Source organism: Salvelinus namaycush, chromosome 34 (assembly GCF_016432855.1).
Source record: "Salvelinus namaycush isolate Seneca chromosome 34, SaNama_1.0, whole genome shotgun sequence".
Classification (NCBI taxonomy): Eukaryota; Metazoa; Chordata; class Actinopteri; order Salmoniformes; family Salmonidae; genus Salvelinus; species Salvelinus namaycush.
Genome location: NC_052340.1, coordinates 34,860,819 through 34,884,032, shown reverse-complemented (window position 1 = coordinate 34,884,032; position 23,214 = coordinate 34,860,819).

Genomic DNA, 23,214 nt, shown 5'->3' with positions numbered 1-23,214 from the left:
CACACACACACACACACACACACACACACACACACACACACACACACACAGCATTTCTCATCAGATAGTGACAGGATAGTCACTAATGCCATCATAATCAGACGATCCCACATTTTCTACCTTTATTTTACTAGGCAAGTCAGTTATGTACAAATTATTATTTACAATGACAGGGGCAGAACGACAGATTTTTACCTTGTCAGCTCAGGGATTCAGTCCAGCAATCTTTCGGTTACTGGCCCAACACTCTAACCACTAGGCTACCTGCCGCCCCAAACATTGACTCAGAGTTTTAATTTGAAAGAGGTCTGTTCTAATGTGCAGAATAAAGACAAATAATTGTTTGAAAGCAGCCAGATTAGTTTTTAATTTAATATTCTAAAAACTAAATCCTCCCACAAATAGAGTAATACACATTAATGAGATTTCATAGTGCTTAGTGTGGGACAACGAGTGTGTGTGTGTTTTTTTCAGTTTGTGTATGTTTTGTGTGTGCGCTTGCGTCTAAATCCTCTTTTATTAAGTATTTCGTGAGCTCACGCTACCTGATCTATCTGCTGCGCCGAAGACACAAGCAATAAACTACACATACACACACACGCCACGTGCTCGCTCACAAACACGCACACACACACACTCACTCACTCACAAACACACACACACACACACTGGCAAATAAAGGCGATGTTGCTGTTGACTAACTCAGCCCCTACTCTCTCTACTCTATCTTATTTTCCTTTGTTTTGGAGATGAATCTTCCATTCTGAGCCTGTTGACCTTGAATGATTTTTTTAAATTAATGTTTTATTTAACTAGGCAAGTCAGTTAATAACAAATTCTTATTTACAACGACACCCTACCAGGAAACCGTGGGTTAACTGCCTTATTCACGGGCAGAATGACAGATTTTTACCTTGTCGGCTCAGGGATTCGATCCAGCAACCTTTCTGGTTACTGACCCAACACTCTAACCGCTAGGCTACCTGCCGCTCCAAAGTTATGATGAATAATGGTTAGAATAGCATTCATGTGTCCAATTGGAGGTTTGGAAGTACATCTCAGTTTCCACCTCACTTTGTGAGGCACTGTAACATAGCCTGTTTTCTCCTGAGAGCCAGGCCTGCCTACGACAACCTCTATCAATAGCAAGGCTATTGTAACGAAAGTCGTCGGGAGAAGGAGAAGAGGACCAAGGTGCAGCGTGGTAAGTATTCATAATACTTTTAATAAATACGAACACTTGAACAAAAACAAAAAAGCGACAAACGAACAGTTCTGCAAGGTGCAATACACAAAACAGAAAACAACTACCCACCAAGCACACGTGGGAATGAGGCTACCTAAGTATGGTTCTCAATCAGAGACAACGATAGACAGCTGCCTCTGATTGAGAACCACACCAGGCCAAACACCTAGAAATACAAAACATAGAACAAAACATAGAATGCCCACCCCAACTCACGCCCTGAACAAACCAAAATAGAGACATAAAAAAGGAACTAAGGTCAGGGCGTGACAGCTATGCTCACTGAAGCTTTCGTTAATTTGGGGTCGGTCACAGTGGTCAGGTATTCTGTCACTGTGTACTGTTTGTTTAGGGCCAAATAGCATTCTAGTTTGTTCTGTTTTTTGGTTAATTCATTATTTCCAATGTGTCGGAAAAATATATTTTTGTTTTCTCATGATTTGGTTGGGTTTAATTGTGTTGCTGTCCTGGGGCTCTGTGGGCTCTGTTTGTGTTTGTGAACAGAGCCCCAGGATCAGCTTGCTTAGGGGACTCTTCTCCAGGTTAATCTCTCTGTAGGTGATGGCTTTGTTATGGAAGGTTTGGGAATAGCTTCCTTTTAGGTTGTTGTAGAATTGAACAACTCTTTTCTGGATGTTGATAATTAGCGGGTATCGGCCTAATTCTGCTCTGCATGCAATATTTGGTGTTTTATCGTGTACACAGAGGATATTTTTGCAGAATTCTGCATGCAGGGTCTCAATTTGGTGTTTGTCCCATTTTGTGAATTATTGGTTGGTGAGCGGACGCCAGACCTCACAACCATGAAGGGCAATGGCTATTTTTAGCCAGATCCTAAATGGTATGTCAAATTGTATGTTCCTTTTGATAGAGTAGAAGGCCCTTCTTGCCTTGTCTCTTAGATCTGTGGAAGCGTTGTAGAAGTTACCTGTGGCACTGATGTTTAGGCCGAGGTATGTATCGTTTTTGTATGTTTTTCCTCCAACACCACTTTCCATCAATTTGTATAGCAGACCCTCATGCCAAAAGCTTTTTTGAAATCGACAAAGCATGAGAAGACATTGCCTTTGTTTTGGTTTGTTTGTTCGTCAATTAGGGTCTGTCGTACAGTAATTTGGTAAAAAGCCATTTTGACATTTTGCTCAGTACATTGTTTTGTCTGAGGAAACGTGCGAGTCTGGTGTTAATGATAATGCAGAGGATTTTCCCAAGGTTACTGTTGACGCATGCACTTTCTCTGTCTCCTCCGTTGCTCTGTCTCTCTCTCCCTCTCTCTCTCTCTCTCTCTCTCTCTCTCTCTCCCCCTCTCCGTCTTTGTCTTTCTCCCCTCTTTCTCTCTCTCTCTCTCTCTCTCTCTCTCTCTCTCTCTCTCTCCCTTTCTCTCCCTCTCTCTTTCTCTTCCTCTCCAACCCCCTCTCTCTCGCTCTCTCTCTCTGTTTCTCTCTCTCGCTCTCTCGGTTTCTCTCTCTCTCGCTCTCTCTCTCTCTCTTACTGACACACACCTCCCCATCGGGTCAGTGAATCTCTTTAAAAAAAATCTCTGCGGCTGATTAAGTCAAACGGAGCCCTGTCATCGTGACGCGTTCAGCAAGGAATAGAAGACTACTGTCACGTCACTGGTCACCCTGGTCCTAACATAACATTTAGAACATTTCAATGTCTAATTTTGATGGACATTTTCTTAAGTTGAATTTGAATTCAACGGGGTTGAAATGGCGTGTAACAAATGCCCAGTGGGCAGTAAGCCAGTTCCACTGCTTTTTAAAAATTCTTCCCCTCTACTCAATTTAGACCTTGGGCACCAGGTGGGTACAATTCATTATCAGGTAGAACAGAAAACCATTAGTAGTCCGGAACTTGTAGGGTAAGATTTGAATAGGGAATCAATGTGGTGGCACTTTACGTCATCCTACAGATCTGAGATCTTAATCACTGTCAATGGTGTATTGGAGGCGAAGTCAGGTGAAGGAGAGCAGAGTATAATGAACAGGGGCACTTTTATTATAGTTCCAAAAACGAGAGCACTACATAAATCAAACGCGCTCAAAAAACGGAACATAAAAGTAAAGCGTGTAAACTAACACCACTTAACATGAAACAATTACGCACAAAACATGATGGGAAACAGAGGGTTAAATACAAGTAGATAAATTGGGGAAATGAAAACCAGGTGTGTATGGAAACAAGACAAGACAAATGGATATATGAAAAATGGAGTGGTGATGGCTAGAAAACCGGTGATGTCGAACGCCGCCCGTACAAGGAGAAGAGCCGACTTCGGCGGAAGTCGTGACAATCAAAGCATAATAACCTACAAGTTTGTATTTCTTGCAGGGCAGGAACTTTCTCACACAACAGGGTGATCAAATTAAGATCCTACATTTGTAAACTCTCATATGATCTTTTCAGATCTCTCTCGGTTGCAGTGCCCGCTAACCGCAGATCTAGGATCAGATTCCTCTACCTCCAATCCTAACACACAGTTCCTGTTATCTTCTGCTTCTGCAAGTCTCATGTCTGCCAATCTATTCCAATGGAAGGTTGAAATAGAGTGTTGTGAATGTCTGACAGTGAATTCCTGAGTTAGCTAGTCAGGCTATAGCTTCTGTTCAAGCTTTCTTGGAATGAGCTGGCTTTGAAATCTGTTCTGCCACTGACTTTGGCTTCATCCGTTTCTCCTCTTTCTGTGTTGAAAGGAAGAGAGCGTGTGTCTAAATCAGACAAACTCAAATCAATACACTCAAGCATGGGAGTACATACACACACACACACACACACACACACACACACACACACACACACACACACACACACACACACACACACACACACACACACACACACACACACACACACACACACACACACACACACACACACACACACACACACACAACCCCTCTAACCCTACTCACATTTTCCCTCTCCCTGTCTAATATTCTGAGTTGAAATCAATTCCTGCTGGTTTGCTTGCTTTGCTACAACTATTTGTGATCTCACCCTCTCTCCCTTTCTCTTCTCTGTGTTCCTGCCCACCTCTAGCTTTCTCTCCTTTCATCTTTTATTCCCTCCCTTTTTTCTTTTCTCCATCTCTCTCCATCTCATCTCTAATACACCCACTCTCACATACACACCCCCCCCCCCACACAACCTCTTACACACCCCCCTCCTCCATCTCATGTCCGTCTCTGATCGATCGTCAGACAGCTTTAGTCTAGTCTGGGCTGTTCTCAGAGAGCCAGAAAGCCAAAGAGCCAGGCCCCGTAGGGAGGCTTATCCAGGCCTCCAGGTGTGTGTGTGTGCGCGTGTGTGTGTGTGTGTGTGTGTGTGTGTGTGTGTGTGTGTGTGTGTGTGTGTGTGTGTGTGTGTGTGTGTGTGTGTGTGTGTGTGTGTGTGTGTGTGTGTGTGTGTGTGTGAGAAGAGTGGGGAGTGAAGTACTGTGTGTGTGCTGACTCCTCTGCTGAGGCCAAGGCTTCATCATCATTAGGTCTGGGCTGTTATGAGCGAGATAGCGATAGAGGGATGACAATAAAGATGAATGGAGAGAGAGAAAGAAAGAGAGAGAGTTCCTTGGTCTCTGATATAGCTAGTACCATCACTGGGATTACTCAGCCATCCTCAACCTAGAAAATAGTCTCTCATTATTACACTATCAGGACTAATGGCACACACACACCAGATACACACACCAGACACACACACACACACACACACACCCCAGACACACACACACGCATGCACACACTTTTGCACGCTCAAAAACACATGGGTAGCCTGGCAGGTAGCCTGGCGGGTAGGAGCGTTGGGCCAGTAACCGAAAGTTTGCTGGATCGACTCCCTGATCTGACACGGTTAAAATCTGTCGCTCTGCTCCTGAGCAAGGCAGCTAACCCACTGTTCCCCGGGCACCAAAGATGTGGATGTTGATCTGCTCCTGAGCAAGGCAGTTAACCCACTGTTCCCCGGGCACCAAAGATGTGGATGTTGATCTGCTCCTGAGCAAGGCAGTTAACCCACTGTTCCCCGGGCACCAAAGATGTGGATGTTGATCTGCTCCTGAGAAAGGCAGTTAACCCACTGTTCCCCGGGCACCAAAGATGTGGATGTTGATCTGCTCCTGAGAAAGGCAGTTAACCCACTGTTCCCCGGGCACCAAAGATGTGGATGTTGATCTGCTCCTGAGAAAGGCAGTTAACCCACTGTTCCCCAGGCACCAAAGATGTGGATGTTGATCTGCTCCTGAGAAAGGCAGTTAACCCACTGTTCCCCGGGCACCAAAGATGTGGATGTTGATCTGCTCCTGAGAAAGGCAGTTAACTTCTCTAGGGTATGTGGGACGGTAGCGTCCCACCTAACCAACAGTCAATGAAATTGCAAGGCGCCAAATTCAAAACAACAGAAATCTCATAATTAAAATTCCTCAAACATACAAGCATTATACACCATTTTAAAGATAAACCTCTCGTTAATCCAACCAAAGTGTCTGATTTCAAAACGGATTTACGGCGAAAGCACACCTTGCGATTATGTTAGGTCAGTACATAGCCACAGAAATACACAGCCATTTTTCCAGCCAAAGAGAGAAGTAACAAAAAGCAGAAATATAGTTCAAATGAATCACTAACCTTTGATGATCTTCATCAGATGACACTCATAGGACTTCATGTTACACAATACATGTATGTTTTGTTCGGTAAAGTTCATATTTATATCCAAAACTTTGAGTTTAGGCGGGACGCTACTGTCTCACTTGGCCAAAAGCGAGAGAAAATGCAGTGCGCCAAATTCTAATTAATTACTATAAATATCTAACTTTCATTAAATCATAACATGAAAGATACCAAATTAAAGCTACACGTGTTGTGAATCCAGCAAACATGTCAGAATTCAAATAGGATTTTCGGTGAAAGCATACGATGCTATTATCTGAGCATAGCACCATAGTAAACAAAAGAGAGAAAACATTTCAACCCTGCAGGCGCGACACAAAACGCAGAAATAAAAATATAATTCATGCCTTACCTTTGACGAGCTTCTGTTGTTGGCACTCCAATATGTCCCATAAACATCACAAATGGTCCTTTTGTTCGATTAATTCCGTTGATATATATCCAAAATGTCCATTTATTTGGCGCGTTTGATCCAGAAAAACACCGGTTCCAACTTGCGCAACGTGACGACAAAATATCTCAGAAGTTACCTGTAAACTTTGCCAAAACATTTCAAACTACTTTTGTAATACAACTTTAGGTATTTTTTAAAGTAAATAATCGATCAAATTGAAGACGGGATGATCTGTGTTCAATACAGGAAGAAAACAAGCATGCTTTCTGGTGTTGCGCCTCTATCGAACAGTACACATGAAGTGACACTTTTTCAAGATGGCCGTACTTCTTCATTACACAAAGGAATAACCTCAACCAATTTCTAAAGACTGGTGACATCCAGTGGAAGCGGTAGGAACTACAAGCAAGTCCCTTAGAAATCTGGATTCCCAATGAAAATTCATTGAAAACAGGGTGACCTCAAAAAAATTATAATCTGAATGGTTTGTCCTCGGGTTTTCGCCTGCTACATAAGTTCTGTTATACTCCCAGACATGATTCAAACCGTTTTAGAAACTTCAGAAGTGTTTTCTATCCAAATCTACTAATAATATGCATATCTTATCTTCTGGGGATGAGTAGCTGGCAGTTTAATTTGGGCATGCTTTCATCCAAAATTCCGAATGCTACCCCCTACCCTAGAGAAGTTAACCCACTGTTCCCCGGGCGCCGAAGATGTGGATGTTGATCTGCTCCTGAGCAAGGCAGTTAACCCACTGTTCCCCGGGCACCAAAGATGTGGATGTTGATCTGCTCCTGAGCAAGGCAGCTAACCCACTGTTCCCCGGGCACCAAAGATGTGGATGTTGATCTGCTCCTGAGCAAGGCAGTTAACCCACTGTTCCCCAGGCGCCAAAGATGTGGATATTAATGCCTCAGGACTACCTGGCATGATGACTCCTTGCTGTCCCCAGTCCACCTGGCCGTGCTGCTGCTCCAGTTTCAACTGTTCTGCCTGCGGCTATGGAACCCTGACCTGTTCACCGGACGTGCTACCTGTCCCAGACCTGCTGTTTTCAACTCTCTAGAGACAGCAGGAGCGGTAGAGATACTCTTAATGATCGGCTATGATAAGCCAACTGACATTTACTCCAGAGGTGCTGACTTGATGCACCCTCGACAACTACTGTGATTATATTATTTGACCATGCTGGTCATTTATGAACATTTGAACATCTTGGCCATGTTCTGTTATAATCTCCACCTGGCACAGCCAGAAGAGGACTGGCCCCCCCTCATAGCCTGGTTCCTCTCTAGGTTTCTTCCTAGGTTTTGGCCTTTCTAGGGAGTTTTTCCTAGCCACCGTGCTTCTACACCTGCATTTCTTGCTGTTTGGGGTTTTAAGCTGGGTTTCTGTACAGCACTTTGAGATATCAGCTGATGTAAGAAGGGCTATATAAATACATTTGATTTGATTTGATATTGATCTGCTCCTGAGCAAGGCAGTTAACCCACTGTTCCCCGGGCACCAAAGATGTGGATGTTGATCAAGGAGGTGTTGGGTTAAATGGGAAAGACACATTTCAACTGACTAGGTATTTTTTTTTTGCAAATGAACCTCACTCTACATTGACTATCTCTATCCCACTCCTTAAAACCTGTTTGGGCTGCAGCCCGACACCGGTACACTTATGACAACATCCAGCTCAAGTGCAGGGCGCGAAATTCAAAATATATTTTTTTTAAATATTTAACTTTCACACATTAACAAGTCCAAGACACCAGATGAAAGGTGCACATCTTGTGAATCAAGCCAACATGTCCGATTTTTAAAATGTTTTACAGGGAAGACACAATATGTAAATCTATTAGCTAACCACGTTAGCAAAAGACACCACTATTCTTACTCCATCAGTTTTTGACTCCATCAGTAGCTATCACAAATTCGGCCAAATAAAGATAAAAATAGCCACTAACCAAGAAACAACCTCATCAGATGACAGTCTGATAACATATTTATTGTATAGCATAAGTTTTTTTCGAAAAATTTGCATATTTCAGGTATAAATCATAGTTTACATTGCAGCTACATTCAGAAATTGCACCGAAAGCAGCCATAATATTTACAGACACCAACGTCAAATACCTAATTACTCATCATAAAACATTTCTGAAAAATACATAGTGTACAGTAAATGAAAGACAGGCATCTTGTGATGCCAGACAATATTTCCGATTTATTAAGTGTTTTACAGCGAAAACAAAATGTTGCGTTATATTAGCTTAGCTTAGCACAATAGAAACACTTGGGCGCCGGCGACTACGACAGATATATGAAATAACATCATAAATTGGGTCTTACTTTTGCTGATCTTTCATCAGAATGTTGAACAAGGTGTCCTTTGTCCAGATGAGTCGTTGTTTGGATTCAGAATGGCAACTTTCTCTCTCCATTTAGCAAGCGTGCTAGCCGGGTTGCACGGATCTCTCCATGTAAACAAACGGAAGAGAACGGAACACGGCAAAACTCCCGAAAAAATTTCAATAATCTGATGAAACTATATTGAAAAAACATACGTTACGATGATATGGTGACATGTATCAAATAAAATCAAAGCCGGAAATAATATTTGCCTATAACGTCAGCAAAACATAAGGCAACCCCACTGTCCAAATTGCGTTCTTCAGATTACCGGAAGTTGGGTACACGTCATTCCAAGAGGGTTTATTCCATCCCAGATCGAGATAATCACCTCCTTTCTTCTCTCACAGCCTTCTTGACACCCAGAGGAAGGTGTATGAAGTGTACGTAGACTCTTACGTTCATTGCCCATGTATAGGCATGAAGAGGAAGAGAGCCTCGATTTCAGACTTTGAACTTCCGGGTCAGGAAAAGTGCTGCAGAAGGAGTTCTGTTTCACTCAGAGAAATAATTCAAACGGTTTTAGAAACTAGAGAGTGTTTTCTATCCAATAGTAATAATAATATGCATATTGTACGAGCAAGAATTGAGTACGAGGCCGTTTGAAATGGGCACGATTTAGCTGGCTACTCAATACTACCCCTTGCAGCCATAACAGGTTAATGTGTCTCTGTTTTTCTCCAGAGAGATGAAGGAGTCTTACCCTCACCCTCCCAGACCACTCCACTTTCTAATCTCTCTCTTGTTGCCTTGCTACCAGGCCTTATCTGATGGTCTTTCATCATGTTGTCATTATGGTTCCTCGAGCCATGGAGCATCAAAACACAACGCTTAATCAGCTTAACAACATTCCAAGAAACCTAACTACATGCCTACACAAAACATCGGAAAGGAGGAAGTAGAGGAAGAAAGAGGGAGGTAGAGAGTGAAGGAGGGAGGGAAGGAGGGAGGTAGAGGGAGAGAGGGAGGGAAGGAAGGAAGGAGGGAGGGAAGGAGAAGGAGGAAGTGAGAGAGGGAAGGAGGGAGGTAGAAAGAGAGAGGGAGGGAAGGAGGGAGAGTTCAAACTCAAAATTGAGTTTTATGCTATACTAATTACAATGTAATGTGTACATAGCATCATATAACATTTAAAATAAATCTGAATAATTGGGGGAGAAGCGGGGTGTCCTGGAGTGGACTAGGAAAGAGATTTGAAAGTCTTGGTGGCAGGTAGCCTAGTGGTTAGAGTGTTGGGCCTCTAACTGAAAGTTTCTTTGTTCAAATTATGAGATGACTAGGTGAAAAATCTGTGGCTCTGCCCTATAACAAGGCACTTAACCCTCATTGCTCCAGGGTCACCATCAACAATGGCTGATACCTGACTGTGTCCCCACTCTCTGAGGGTATCTCAGGGGAGTGGGATATGCCAAAAACACAATTCCATTTAACACCAAACACTTGTAAAGGTCACACACTGTTACCTGTGTGAAACAGGAGAAATATAAGCTCCCCCTAGTTGTTGTCATGTCAGTGCTGATTGGAGCGCATTTTCTGGCATTACCGGTGTGTATGTGTCACTACCACATTCATCAAGGTTGCTTTTAGCCCTGATTCTTATCTGCTGTCATTAGGCTGCATTTTAGTTGTCCTTGTCCTCACTCTGTCTCTCTCTGTCTCTCTCTCTCTCTCTCTCTTTCTGTCTCTCTTACTGTCTTTTTCTATATATTTCTCCCTATCAATTCAATTCACTTCAATTGACTTTATTGACATGGCAAGTTCATCATTACTTACATTGTCAAAGTATACATATCGAAAAAAAAAAAAATATATATATATGTATATATATATATATATATACAAAATATATATATATTTATATATAAATTAATGGTGGGACCAACAGCAATAATAATAGTAGTAGTGGACATGGGATTACCATTAACAACAACTACAACAACAATATTAATCAGAACAACAATACATTAAAGCAACAGCAGTAGACCAGTGTCAACATGACTGAGAAGACACATGACATGGTATGAAAGACAAAACAAAACAAGATGGGAAATATTATCAACATTACTTTGCACTTTTCACTGGCTGTCCCTCAGGTTGTGGCAGGAGGCCTATCTTTATCTCTCTCTTTCTCCCCCCCCCGTCTCTCTCTCTCTCTCTCTCTCTCTCTCTCTTTTTATTTCTCTCTCTATCTTTCTCTCTTTATTTCTCTCTCTATCTTTCTCTCTTTCTCTCTCTTTATTTCTCTCTATCTCTATCTATCTTTCTCTATTTTTTTCTCTCTCTCTCTCTCTCTCTCTCTCTCTCTCTCTCTCTCTCTCTTTATATCTCGCTCCCTCTCCTCTTCTCTTTCACTTTCTCTCTTCCTCAACTCTGCCATTTTCTCTATAACAAACCACCCAGCTACCCTTCCATTATCTCTATAGAAACAGACAGAGAGGCAGTGCATTATCTCTATAGAAACAGACAGAGGCAGTACATTATCTCTATAGAAACAGACAGAGAGGCAGTGCTGTATGTGCATACCTTTGATCATAACATTGGATTGGTTACAGTGCACTATCCTGATTGGATGGTAATTGTAATGTAATTTGTTGATAGACTGATTGGTTGATAGAACCATGAACATCTACCTGACTATTCTATAGGCTCCACATTGTCTCTACATGATGATGATGATGAGGAGGACGAGGAGGAGGATGATGCCATTGCCGTTGAACAGCAACATTATTTTCCTTCTCTGTTCTGGTGTGTTTCCGCTTTGATCTGAATGTTTGCTCATTCGCGGCAATCCATCACAGCGTTTCCATAACGATGGCACAGATCGCTGTCCGTCTACGGCTTCCATCCACACGTTTGGCTTTAATTTATGAATTTCTCGCACGGCCACCATCACACCACGACAGACACAGGGAACCATGCCAACACTACGTCACCAGGAAAACCAATGAGTGCTTTTGTATGATAGGATGTATGATAGATGCCTAAAAATGAAATGAAGAAGATAATTGCCAGTCTCCAATTTAAGTGTTTGTAGAAAATGGTTCTTATCACGTCTGGTTAAAATTGTATATAGTCATATCAACACTGTTATGCTTTCTCCAAGTAGACACAGAAACATGGGCCTTGGTTATTTGACAATAAATACTTTCAAATGAAATGCATTCCTTGACTTACTGTATGAGTCATGTTACTGCTGTTATTGACTGAAGAGTAATCTGGAGGCGAAAGAAATGACACCTGTTTGGGCGAGGTGCTGGCTAGCGGAGTAGAACACCTGTTTCGGCGAGGTGCTGGCTAGCGGAGTAGAACACCTGTTTAGGCGAGGTGCTGGTTAGCGGAATAGAACACCTGTTTAGGCGAGGTGCTGGCTAGCGGAGTAGAACACCTGTTTGGGCGAGGTTCTGACTAGCGGAGTAGAACACCTGTTTAGGCGACTTACTGGCTAGCGGAGTTGAACACCTGTTTAGGCGAGGTACTGGCTAGCAAAGTAGAACACCTGTTTAGGCGAGGTACTGGCTAGCAGAGTAGAACACCTGTTTGGGCGAGGTGCTGGCTAGCGAAGTAGAACACCTGTTTAGGCGAGGTACTGGCTAGCAGAGTAGAACACCTGTTTAGGCGACTTACTGGCTAGCGGAGTTGAACACCTGTTTAGGCGAGGTACTGGCTAGCGAAGTAGAACACCTGTTTAGGCGAGGTACTGGCTAGCAGAGTAGAACACCTGTTTGGGCGAGGTGCTGGCTAGCGGAGTAGAACACATGTTTAGGCGACGTACTGGCTAGCGAAGTAGAACACCTGTTTAGGCAAGGTGCTGGTTAGCAGAGTAGAACACCTGTTTAGGCAAGGTGCTGGTTAGCGGAGTAGAACACCTGTTTAGGCGAGGTGCTGGTTAGCGGAGTAGAACACCTGTTTAGGCGAGGTGCTGGCTAGCGGAGTAGAACACCTGTTTGGGCGAGGTTCTGACTAGCGGAGTAGAACACCTGTTTAGGCGACTTACTGGCTAGCGGAGTTGAACACCTGTTTAGGCGAGGTACTGGCTAGCAAAGTAGAACACCTGTTTAGGCGAGGTACTGGCTAGCAGAGTAGAACACCTGTTTGGGCGAGGTGCTGGCTAGCGAAGTAGAACACCTGTTTAGGCGAGGTACTGGCTAGCAGAGTAGAACACCTGTTTAGGCGACTTACTGGCTAGCGGAGTTGAACACCTGTTTAGGCGAGGTACTGGCTAGCGAAGTAGAACACCTGTTTGGGCGAGGTACTGGCTAGCAGAGTAGAACACCTGTTTGGGCGAGGTGCTGGCTAGCGGAGTAGAACACATGTTTAGGCGACGTACTGGCTAGCGAAGTAGAACACCTGTTTAGGCAAGGTGCTGGTTAGCGGAGTAGAACACCTGTTTAGGCAAGGTGCTGGTTAGCGGAGTAGAACACCTGTTTAGGCGAGGTTCTGACTAGCGGAGTAGAACACCTGTTTCTGCGAGGTGCTGGCTAGCGGAGTAGAACACCTGTTTAGGCGACATACTGGCTAGCGGAGTAGAACACCTATTTAGGCGACTTACTGGCCAGCGGAGTAGAACACCTGTTTAGGCGATGTACTGGCTAGCGCAGTAGAACACCTGTTTAGGCGAGGTACTGGCTAGCGGAGTAGAACACCTGTTTAGGCGAGGTGCTGGCTAGCGGAGTAGAACACCTGTTTAGGCGACGTACTGGCTAGCGAAGTAGAACACCTGTTTTGGCGAGGTGCTGGCGAGTGGAGTAGAACACCTGTTTGTGCGAGGTACTGGCTAGCGGAGTAGAACACCTGTTTGGGCGAGGTGCTGGCTAGCGGAGTAGAACACCTGTTTGGGCGAGGTACTGGCTAGCGGAGTAGAACACCTGTTTAGGCGAGGTGCTGGCTAGCGGAGTAGAACACCTGTTTAGGCGAGGTGCTGGCTAGCAGAGTAGAACACCTGTTTAGGCGAGGTGCTGGCTAGCAGAGTAGAACACCTGTTTGGGCGAGGTACTGGCTAGCGGAGTAGAACACCTGTTTAGGCGAGGTGCTGGCTAGCGGATTAGAACACCCGTTTAGGTGAGGTGCTGGCTAGCAGAGTAGAACACCTGTTTAGGCGAGGTGCTGGCTAGCGGAGTAGAACACCTGTTTAGGCGAGGTGCTGGCTAGCGGAGTAAAACACCTGTTTAGGCGAGGTGCTGGCTAGCGGAGTAGAACACCTGTTTAGGCGAGGTGCTGGCTAGCGGAGTAGAACACCTGTTTAGGCGAGGTGCTGGCTAGCAGAGTAGAACACCTGTTTAGGCGAGGTGCTGGCTAGCGGAGTAGAACACCTGTTTAGGTGAGGTGCTGGCTAGCGGAGTAGAACACCTGTTTAGGCGAGGTGCTGGCTAGCAGAGTAGAACACCTGTTTAGGCGAGGTGCTGGCTAGCGGAGTAGAACACCTGTTTAGGCGAGGTGCTGGCTAGCAGAGTAGAACACCTGTTTAGGCGAGGTGCTGGCTAGCGGAGTAGAACACCTGTTTAGGCGAGGTGCTGGCTAGCAGAGTAGAACACCTGTTTAGGTGAGGTGCTGGAGCGGAGTAGAACACTTGAAAAAGAAAAGGAGAGCCACACACTCTCGGAGATCAGATGCAATAATTTAATAACCTAATAATCAATGTTTCAACAGACAAGCTGTCTTCATCAGGGTACAAAAACAAACACTGCAAGTCACTAGTTTATATGTGTCAAAGGACACACACAGGTGTCTGTAATCATGGCCAGGTGTGGCCTGATATCATTAGCTAATTCTCAGATATAAAAATAACATACAAAAAGCATAAATGGATAGCATATGATCATAGATACAATTTGGCTACATAGGCCTACAAACATTAACAATGAGTAGCAAAATCCCAATAATCACAAGAATGGCTTCAGATCAAAGTCTACGTTGAGACCGAAGGGAGCAAGGGTCTTTAAGTTAAAGATCCAGGGAGCCTCTCGTTTTAACAATAAATTGTCGAGGTCACCCTCTCTCCTAGGGAGGGTGACATGTTCATTGCCGATATAACGTACAGATGAAATCGAGTAGTTCGCTTCCAAAAAGTGGGCTGCAACTGGGTAAGTCAAGTTTTTGCACCTGGCTGAAGAGTGCACGCACCTGATTTTAAAGGTAGAAATCAGTCTAGGACCAAATCCAGCATACCTTACAGTCCCTTAGAACCCCTAATGTAGTGTTGAGTTAAACTGTTGTAGTGTCCTGTTGTAGTTTCTGTTCAGGGAAGCTCTGATCCCAAGTCAGCTGTTAAAGAGAGCAGTATGTCCTGATGTAGTGTAGGTTCAGGGAAGCTCTGATCCCAAGTCAATAGTTAGAGAGAAGTATGTCCAAGCAGTTGAGGAGGACAGGCAGGAAGACAGAATGCGTCTCAACGTAGCGCCACAGGGGGCATACAGCAAAGGGCAGTCAAAGACTTGTCACAGCTTGCTTCAGAGTGTGTGCTTCAGAGAGGTAGAGTGCTTTGTGCGTGTGCGTGTGCGTGTGCGTGTGTGCGTGTGCGTGCGTGCGTGCGTGCGTGTGTGTGTGTGTGTGCGTGTAATTGAGACTATATGCTTGTTTCATAGAGAAGGAAACAGCCCACCAACCTCTCTGCTCCTCTGCTCCTCTTCCCTCTTCACCCCTTTCCATTTGGAACTCCTTCCTGGAACTCCTTCCTAGGATCCCCCTTTCTTCCTGGAACTCCTTCCTGGAAGGGTCTCCTTTCTAGGATCCCCCTTTCTTCTTGGTACTCCACTACACATCCTTAGATGAGTTCTTCCTCTTGACCCCCACCCTTCCTCCCCTTCTCCTACTCCTTCCTCCTCATCCTCCTTCTCATCCTCCCCCTTTCTTCCTGGAACTCCTTCCTAGGATCCCCCTTTCCTCCTGGAATTCCTTCCTGGGATCCCCCTTTCCTCCTGGAACTCCTTCCTGGAAGGGACTCCTTCCTAGGATCCCCCTTTCTTCCTGGAACTCCTTCCTTGAAGGGTCTCCTTTCTAGGATCCCCCTTTCTTCTTGGTACTCCACTACACATCCTTAGATGAGTTCTTCCTCTTGACCCCCACCCTTCCTCCCCTTCTCCCACTCCTTCTCCTCCACCTCTCCCTCTCTCACCCACTCCCCCTCTACTTCAGTCTTTTTAATTTTAATGGTTTTATACACCTTGAGGACATTATGACTCAGCATCAGCACTTGGACTTTATCTGCTTCTCACAGTCAAGGTCCTCAGCAGGGCTTTTCTAGCATTCCCCTAATGTTTTCTATGGGTTTGGATGCTGACTTGCTGCAGAGTTTGTTTTCTATGGCCCAGCCTCTGACATATTCACGTGCTATTCCTTCATTGAGGTTTGAATGTTGTGTAGAGATTTAGGTCATTAATATATCTATATGTAATGAGCTGCTGGATGGAGGCGGGGTATTTTCCAGTTTGGAAAGTTAGCCCAATGGACTATGTATTGTCAGATGTACACACCGCATCCCAACCCTGTTCATCACATCATGGTTGCCATGATACTGCTTCATGTCAATGATACAACAACTTGCGACATGACACCAGGTGACAAACAGTGTGACAAAACCTGCCAACGCGTAACAAGCAACCAGCAGTCATGAAATCCTCCATGATGTAACACAAACTCACTCTCACTTTCTCCTTCGTTATATTTCCCCTATATCTTTTTTTCTCTTTCATTAAACACCTTTTCTCTCTTGTCAGTTTTTCGGTGCCGCCAAGTTGCTGCTCTTGTCTTGTTTTTCTCTCTCTCAATCTATCTTTTTTTTTTTATCTCCCTCATCATCTCTCTCTGCACATTACACTTTATTCCACTCTCCGTCCTACCCACGTGGACTAGCTGTATTCAGGTTGTGATCATGACAATCAGCAAAGCATTGCTACAGTAGAACTCTATTGGCTGGAGACGGCTGACTGTGCAAGGACATACATACAGTACAGGGTTAGATCGAGGAAGGGAGGGAGGATGGAGAGAGAGAGAGATGAAGAAAGGTGGACATTTATAATGTGGTCATCTACAATGGGATAGGGCATCAATCTACATCCTGCAAAAGTCTCCCGTCCTCATCTGTAGTAATTCTGCAGCTTGGCTAGTGGCTTATGTCCGATGGGCACTCCATTCATCCTGTGCACTGCGCTGTGTTATATTAGGGATATCATGGTCTGGACACTAGCATACACAGGTCTGTGCAATGCACTGTGTTATATTATGGACAAAGCCTCCTTCACTCACGCCGCCAAACTTACCCTAGTAAAACTGACTAACCTACCGATCCTTGACTTCGGCGATGTCATCTACAAAATAGCTTCCAATACTCTACTCAGCAAACTGGATGCAGTCTATCACAGTGCCATCCGTTTTGTTACCAAAGCCCCTTATACCACCCACCACTGCGACCTGTATGCTCTAGTCGGCTGGCCCTCGCTACATATTCGTCGCCAGACCCACTGGCTCCAGGTCATCTATAAGTCTATGCTATGTAAAGCTCCGCCTTATCTCAGCTCACTGGTCACGATAACAACACCCACCCGTAGCACGCGCTCCAGCAGGTATATCTCACTGGTCATCCCGAACGCCAACACCTCCTTTGGCCGCCTTTCCTTCCAGTACCCTGCTACCAGTGACTGGAAGGAATTGCAAAAATTGCTGAAGCTGGAGACTTACATTTCCCTCACTAACTTTAAACATCAGCTATCTGAGCAGCTAACCGATCGCTGCAGCTGTAAATTGTCCATCTGTAAATAGCCCACCCAATCTATCTACCTCATCCCCATATTGTTTTTATTTACTTTTCTGCTCTTTTGCACACTAGTATCTCTACTTGCACATCACGATCTGCTCATCTATCACTCCAGTGTTAATCTTATAAATTGTAATTACTTTGCTACTATGGCCTATTTATTGCCTTACCTCCTCACGCCATTTGCACACACTGTATATAGACTTTATTTTTCTCCTGTTGTGTTATTGACTGTATGCTTCTTTATTCCATGTGTAACTCTGTGTTGTTGTTTGTGTCGCACTGCTTTGCTTTATCTTGGCCAGGTCGCAGTTGTAAATGAGAATTTGTTCTCAACTAGCCTATCTACCTATAGTAAAAATGGATATGATTTTCTGGACAATAGCATACACAGGTCTATAGTGTAATCACTGAGAGAAGAGAGGGCACCAGGGCCTACACATTTTAATTCATCTCATTATTAATGAAAAAGAGGCCTTGCAATGTGGAGAGGGAGAGGAAGAGAGGGATGGAGGAAGATGTAAGGTTGTAATCAGAGTCTTTAATTACACTACTCTCTCACACGCACACATGCGAGCACAAAAGTACACACACAGACAAACAAACAAGGGTGCGCATGCACACACATGATCGTATATACAGTGGTAATCTCTCTCTATCCAAACCCTTCTCCTTGTGTGTCCTTTGTGGCCGTGCACAGGTTAAAATCCAACTTCGTAGCACAAATGTTGTGTTAGCATAATTGACTGGAGAAGATATGGAGGCCGCCAGCAGGGAGACAATTAGCATCTGAAAGGTTATCTATAATTCCTCTCCTAGGCCAGGTCCACACACACACACACACACACACACACACACACACACACACACACACACACACACACACACACACACACACACACACACACACACACACACACACACACACACACACACACACACACACACATACATACACACACACACAAACACGCTGTTAGAGGCCGGGAAATGGTAGTTGCCAAAACATTTCATTAGGCCAAATGTACTACTGTATATAATTACTTGTATTATTCAAGAGTTTAATTAAATCACAATGCAATGAAAGATTGTATCTTGTCTTCTGGGAGTGTTGTTGATAAATCAAATCAAATGTTATTGGTCACATACACATGGTTAGCAGATGTTAATGCGAGTGTAGCGAAATTATTGTGCTTCTAGTTCTGACAGTGCTGTAATATCTAACAAGTAATCTAACAATTCCCCAACAACTACTTAATACACACAAATCTAAAATGGGTGAATGAGAATATGTACACATAAATATATGGATGAGCGATGGCCGAGCGGCATAGGCAAGGTGGAATAGATGGTATGAGATACAGTATACACATATGAGATGAGTAACGAAAGATATGTATTTTTTTTTAAAAAGTGGCATTAATTAAAGTGGCATTGTTTAAAGTGACTAGTGATCCATTTATTTAAATTGCCAGTGATTGGGTGTCAATGTAGGCAGCAGCCTCTCTGAGTTAGTGATCTGATGGCCTTGAGATAGAAGCTGTTTTTCAGTCTCTTGGTCCGAGCTTTGATGCACCTGTACTGACCTCGCCTTCTGGATGGTACAGGCAGTGGCTCGGGTGGTTGTTGTCCTTGATGATCTTTTTAGCCTGCCTGTGACATTGGGTGCTGTAAGTGTCATGGAGGGCAGGTAGTTTGCCCCCGGTGATGCGTTGTGCAGACCGCACCACCATCTGGAGAGCCTTGCAGTTGAGGGCAGTGCAGTTGTCGTACCAGGCTGTGATACAGTCCGACAGGATGCTCTCGATTGTGCATCTGTAAAAGTTTGTCAGGGTTTTGGGTGACAAGCCAAACCCTCCTGAGGTTGAAGAGGCGCTGTTGCGCCTTCTTCACCACACTGTCTGTGTGGGTGGACCATTTCAGTTTGTCTGTGATGTGTATGCCGAGGATCTTAAAACTTTCCACCTTCTCCACTGCTTTCCCTTCGATGTGGATAGGGGGGTGCTCCCTCTGCTATTTCCTGAAGTTCACGATCATCTCCTTTGTTTTGTTGATGTTGGGTGAAAGTTTGCTTTCCTGACACCACACTCCGAGTGCCCTCACCTCCTCCCTGTAGGCTGTCTCGTCGTTGTTGGTAATCAAGCCCACTACTCTTGTGTCATCTGCAAACTTGATGATTGAGTTGGAGGTGTGCATGGCCACGCAATCATGGGTGAACAGGGAGTACAGGAGGGGGCTGAGCACTCACCCTTGTGGGGCCCAGTGTTGAGGGTCAGCGAAGTGGAGATGTTGTTTCCTACCTTCACCACCTGGGGCGCCCTGTCAGAAAGTCCAGGACCCAATTGCACAGAGCGGGGTTGAGACCCAGGGCCTCCATCTTGATGATGAGCTTGGATGGTACTATTGTGTTGAATGCTGAGCTGTAGTCAATGAACAGCATTCTTACATACAGTAGATATTCCTCTTGTCCAGATGGGATAGGGCAGTGTGCAGTGTGATGGCGATTGCATCGTCTGTGGACCTATTTGGGCGGTTAGCAAATTGAAGTGGGTCTAGGGTGGCCAGTAAGGTGGAGGTGATATGATCCTTGACTAGTCTCTCAAAGCACTTCATGATGACAGAAGTGAGTGCTACGGGGCGGTAGTTATTTAGTTCAGTTATCTTTGCCTTCTTGGGTACAGGAACAATGTTGGCCATCTTGAATCATGTGGGGACAGCAGACTGGGATAGGGAGCGATTGAATATGTCCGTAAACACACCAACCAACTTGTCTGCGCATGCTCTGAGGACGAGGCTAGGGATGCCGTCTGGTCCAGCAGCCTTGCGAGGGTTAAAACGTTTAAATGTTTTACTCACGTCGGCCACAGAGAAGGAGAGGAGGGGGGGCGTAGTCCTTGTCAGCGGGCAGCGACAGTGGCACTGTATTATCCTCAAAGCGGACAAAGAAGGTGTTTAGTTTGTCTGTGACAAGGCTGGTTTTCTTTTTGTAGTCCGTGATTTCTTGTAGACCCTGCCACAAACGTCTCGTGTCTGAGCCGTTGAATTGCGACTCCACTTTGTCCCTGTACCGGCATTCTGCTTGTTTGATTGCCTTGCGGAGGGAATAACTACACTTTTATATTCAGCCATATTCCCAGATCTCTTTCCATGGTTAAATGCGGTGGATTGCGCTTTCAGTTTTGCGCGAATGCCGCCATCCATCCACGGTTTCTGGTTAGGGTAGGTTTTAATAGTCACAGTGGGTACAACATCTCCAGTGCACTTCCTTACAAACTCAGGATGAGCTTCCTGTACAAACTCTGTATAATGAGATTATTGTTGCGTAAAGATTGGTGGAGGACAGTAATTACATTGTAATTAATTGGACAGCAAATCACCTCACTTGTTCTGATGATCTCTCAGCCTGTGATTAGCTTCTACCTACCACCTTGACCTCTGACCCCCACCCTCAGGGTAGTTGCCATGGCGTTAGTGACAGTGATGTGTTGTATGAGGTGGTATACCTGTCTGACAGTCAGATCCATGCAAAGCCATATTATTATGAGTCTCAATGTTGTTAATCACACATTAGTACATGGTACATAGCTATGTCAATCAATTAATCAATCAAGTAACCAAAATAGTTTTCAATCTTGGCGTTTGTAATGAGGCGTAGGCTACATTGCAGGAGGCAGACTCACATCTATCAATCAATTGAAATTAATACAAATTATGAATAAGAAAGCAAAACAGGACCTGGGAAAAAGAGGGGGAAGTTTGTGCTGAGGGGTGGAAGTAAAGGAATTCTCTCCTCTCCATCACTTTCCCTCCTCTTGTCCCCATACCCCCGGCTCCTGCTGCCCCTCTCTCTCTCTTTCTCTCCCTCTCTCCCCTTCTCTCCCTCTCTCCGGTCCGCCAGGTTCAGCTGTGGTGAAGAGCTATGAAAAATGGATGAATGTGTTGCGCTGCCTCTCTTTCCCTCCTCCTCTCTCTCTCTGCAGTCTGATCATGCTTGGCTGTAATATATTCATTTTGCCGGTAACGAGAGTGAAGGACAGAGTTTCTTTAGTTTTTTCACAGGGCTAGACTCTGTAAAAAACAAGACCAATCATTCTCCTAACGATGTGTGTGTTTGTGTGTATGTATGTATGTATGTATGTATGTGTGTGTGTGTGTGTGTGTGTGTGTGTGTGTGTGTGTGTGTGTGTGTGTGTGTGTGTGTGTGTGTGTGTGTGTGTGTGTGTGTGTGTGTGTGTGTGTGTGTGTGTGTGTGTGTGTGTGTGTGTGTGTGTGCATGTATGTGTCTGTGTGTGTGTGTCCGTGTGTGGGTGAAAGAGGTTAAAGATGTACTTCTTCTTCACTCCTCACATACATACACACCACCTCACCAGATACAGTACACTTGTGTCCCTCTCACATCTCTCTGTATCAACACACACACGCACGCACACACGCATACATACACACTCGCACACAGACAAACACACATACACACACACAGACAAACACACATACACACACAGACAAACACACATACAAACACACATACACACACATACACAGACACATACACACACACAGACAAACACACATACACACATACACAGACACATACACACACACAGACAAACACACATACACACACATACACAGAAACATACACACACACAGACAAACACACATACACACACATACACAGACACATACACACACACAGACAAACACACATACACACACATACACAGACACATACACACACACAGACAAACACACATACACACACATACACAGACACATACACACACACACAGACAAACACACATACACACACATACACAGACACATACACACACACAGACAAACACACATACACACACATACACAGACACATATGCAGACACATACACATGCCTCTATGTTTCCTCTACACAATGTAAAGCTCTATAGAAAGCCAATCAATTATAATAAGGTAAAGTGAGGGAAAAATGTATTTGATCCCCTGCCGATTTTGTACGTTTGCCCACTGACAAAGAAATGATCAGTCTATAATTTTAATGGTAGGTTTATTTGAACAGTGAGAGACAGAATAACAACAAAAAAATCCAGAAAAAAGCATGTAAAAAATGTTATAAATTGATTTGCATTTTAATAAGAGAAATAAGTATTTGACCCCTCTGCAAAACATGACTTAGTACTTGGAGGCAAACCCTTGTTGGCAATCACAGAGGTCAGATGTTTCTTCTTGTTGGCCACCAAGTTTGCACACATCTCAGGAGGGATTTTGTCCCACTCCTCTTTGCAGATCTTCTCCAAGTCATTAAGGTTTCGAGGCTGACGTTTGGCAACTCGAACCTTCAGCTCCCTCCACAGATTTTCTATGGGATTAAGGTCTGGAGACTGGCTAGGCCACTCCAGGACCTTAATGTGCTTCTTCTTGAGCCACTCCTTTGTTGCCTTGGCCGTGTGTTTTGGGTCATTGTCATGCTGGAATACCCATCCACGACCCATTTTCAATGCCCTGGCTGAAGGCAGGAGGTTCTCACCCAAGATTTGACGGTACATGGCCCCGTCCATCGTCCCTTTGATGCGGTGAAGTTGTCCCCTTAGCAGAAAAACACCCCCAAAGCATAATGTTTCCACCTCCATGTTTGACGGTGGGGATGGTGTTCTTGGGGTCATAAGCAACATTCCTCCTCCTCCAAACACAGTGAGTTGAGTTGATGCCAAATTAGCTCCATTTTGGTCTCATCTGACTACAACACTTTCACCCAGTTGT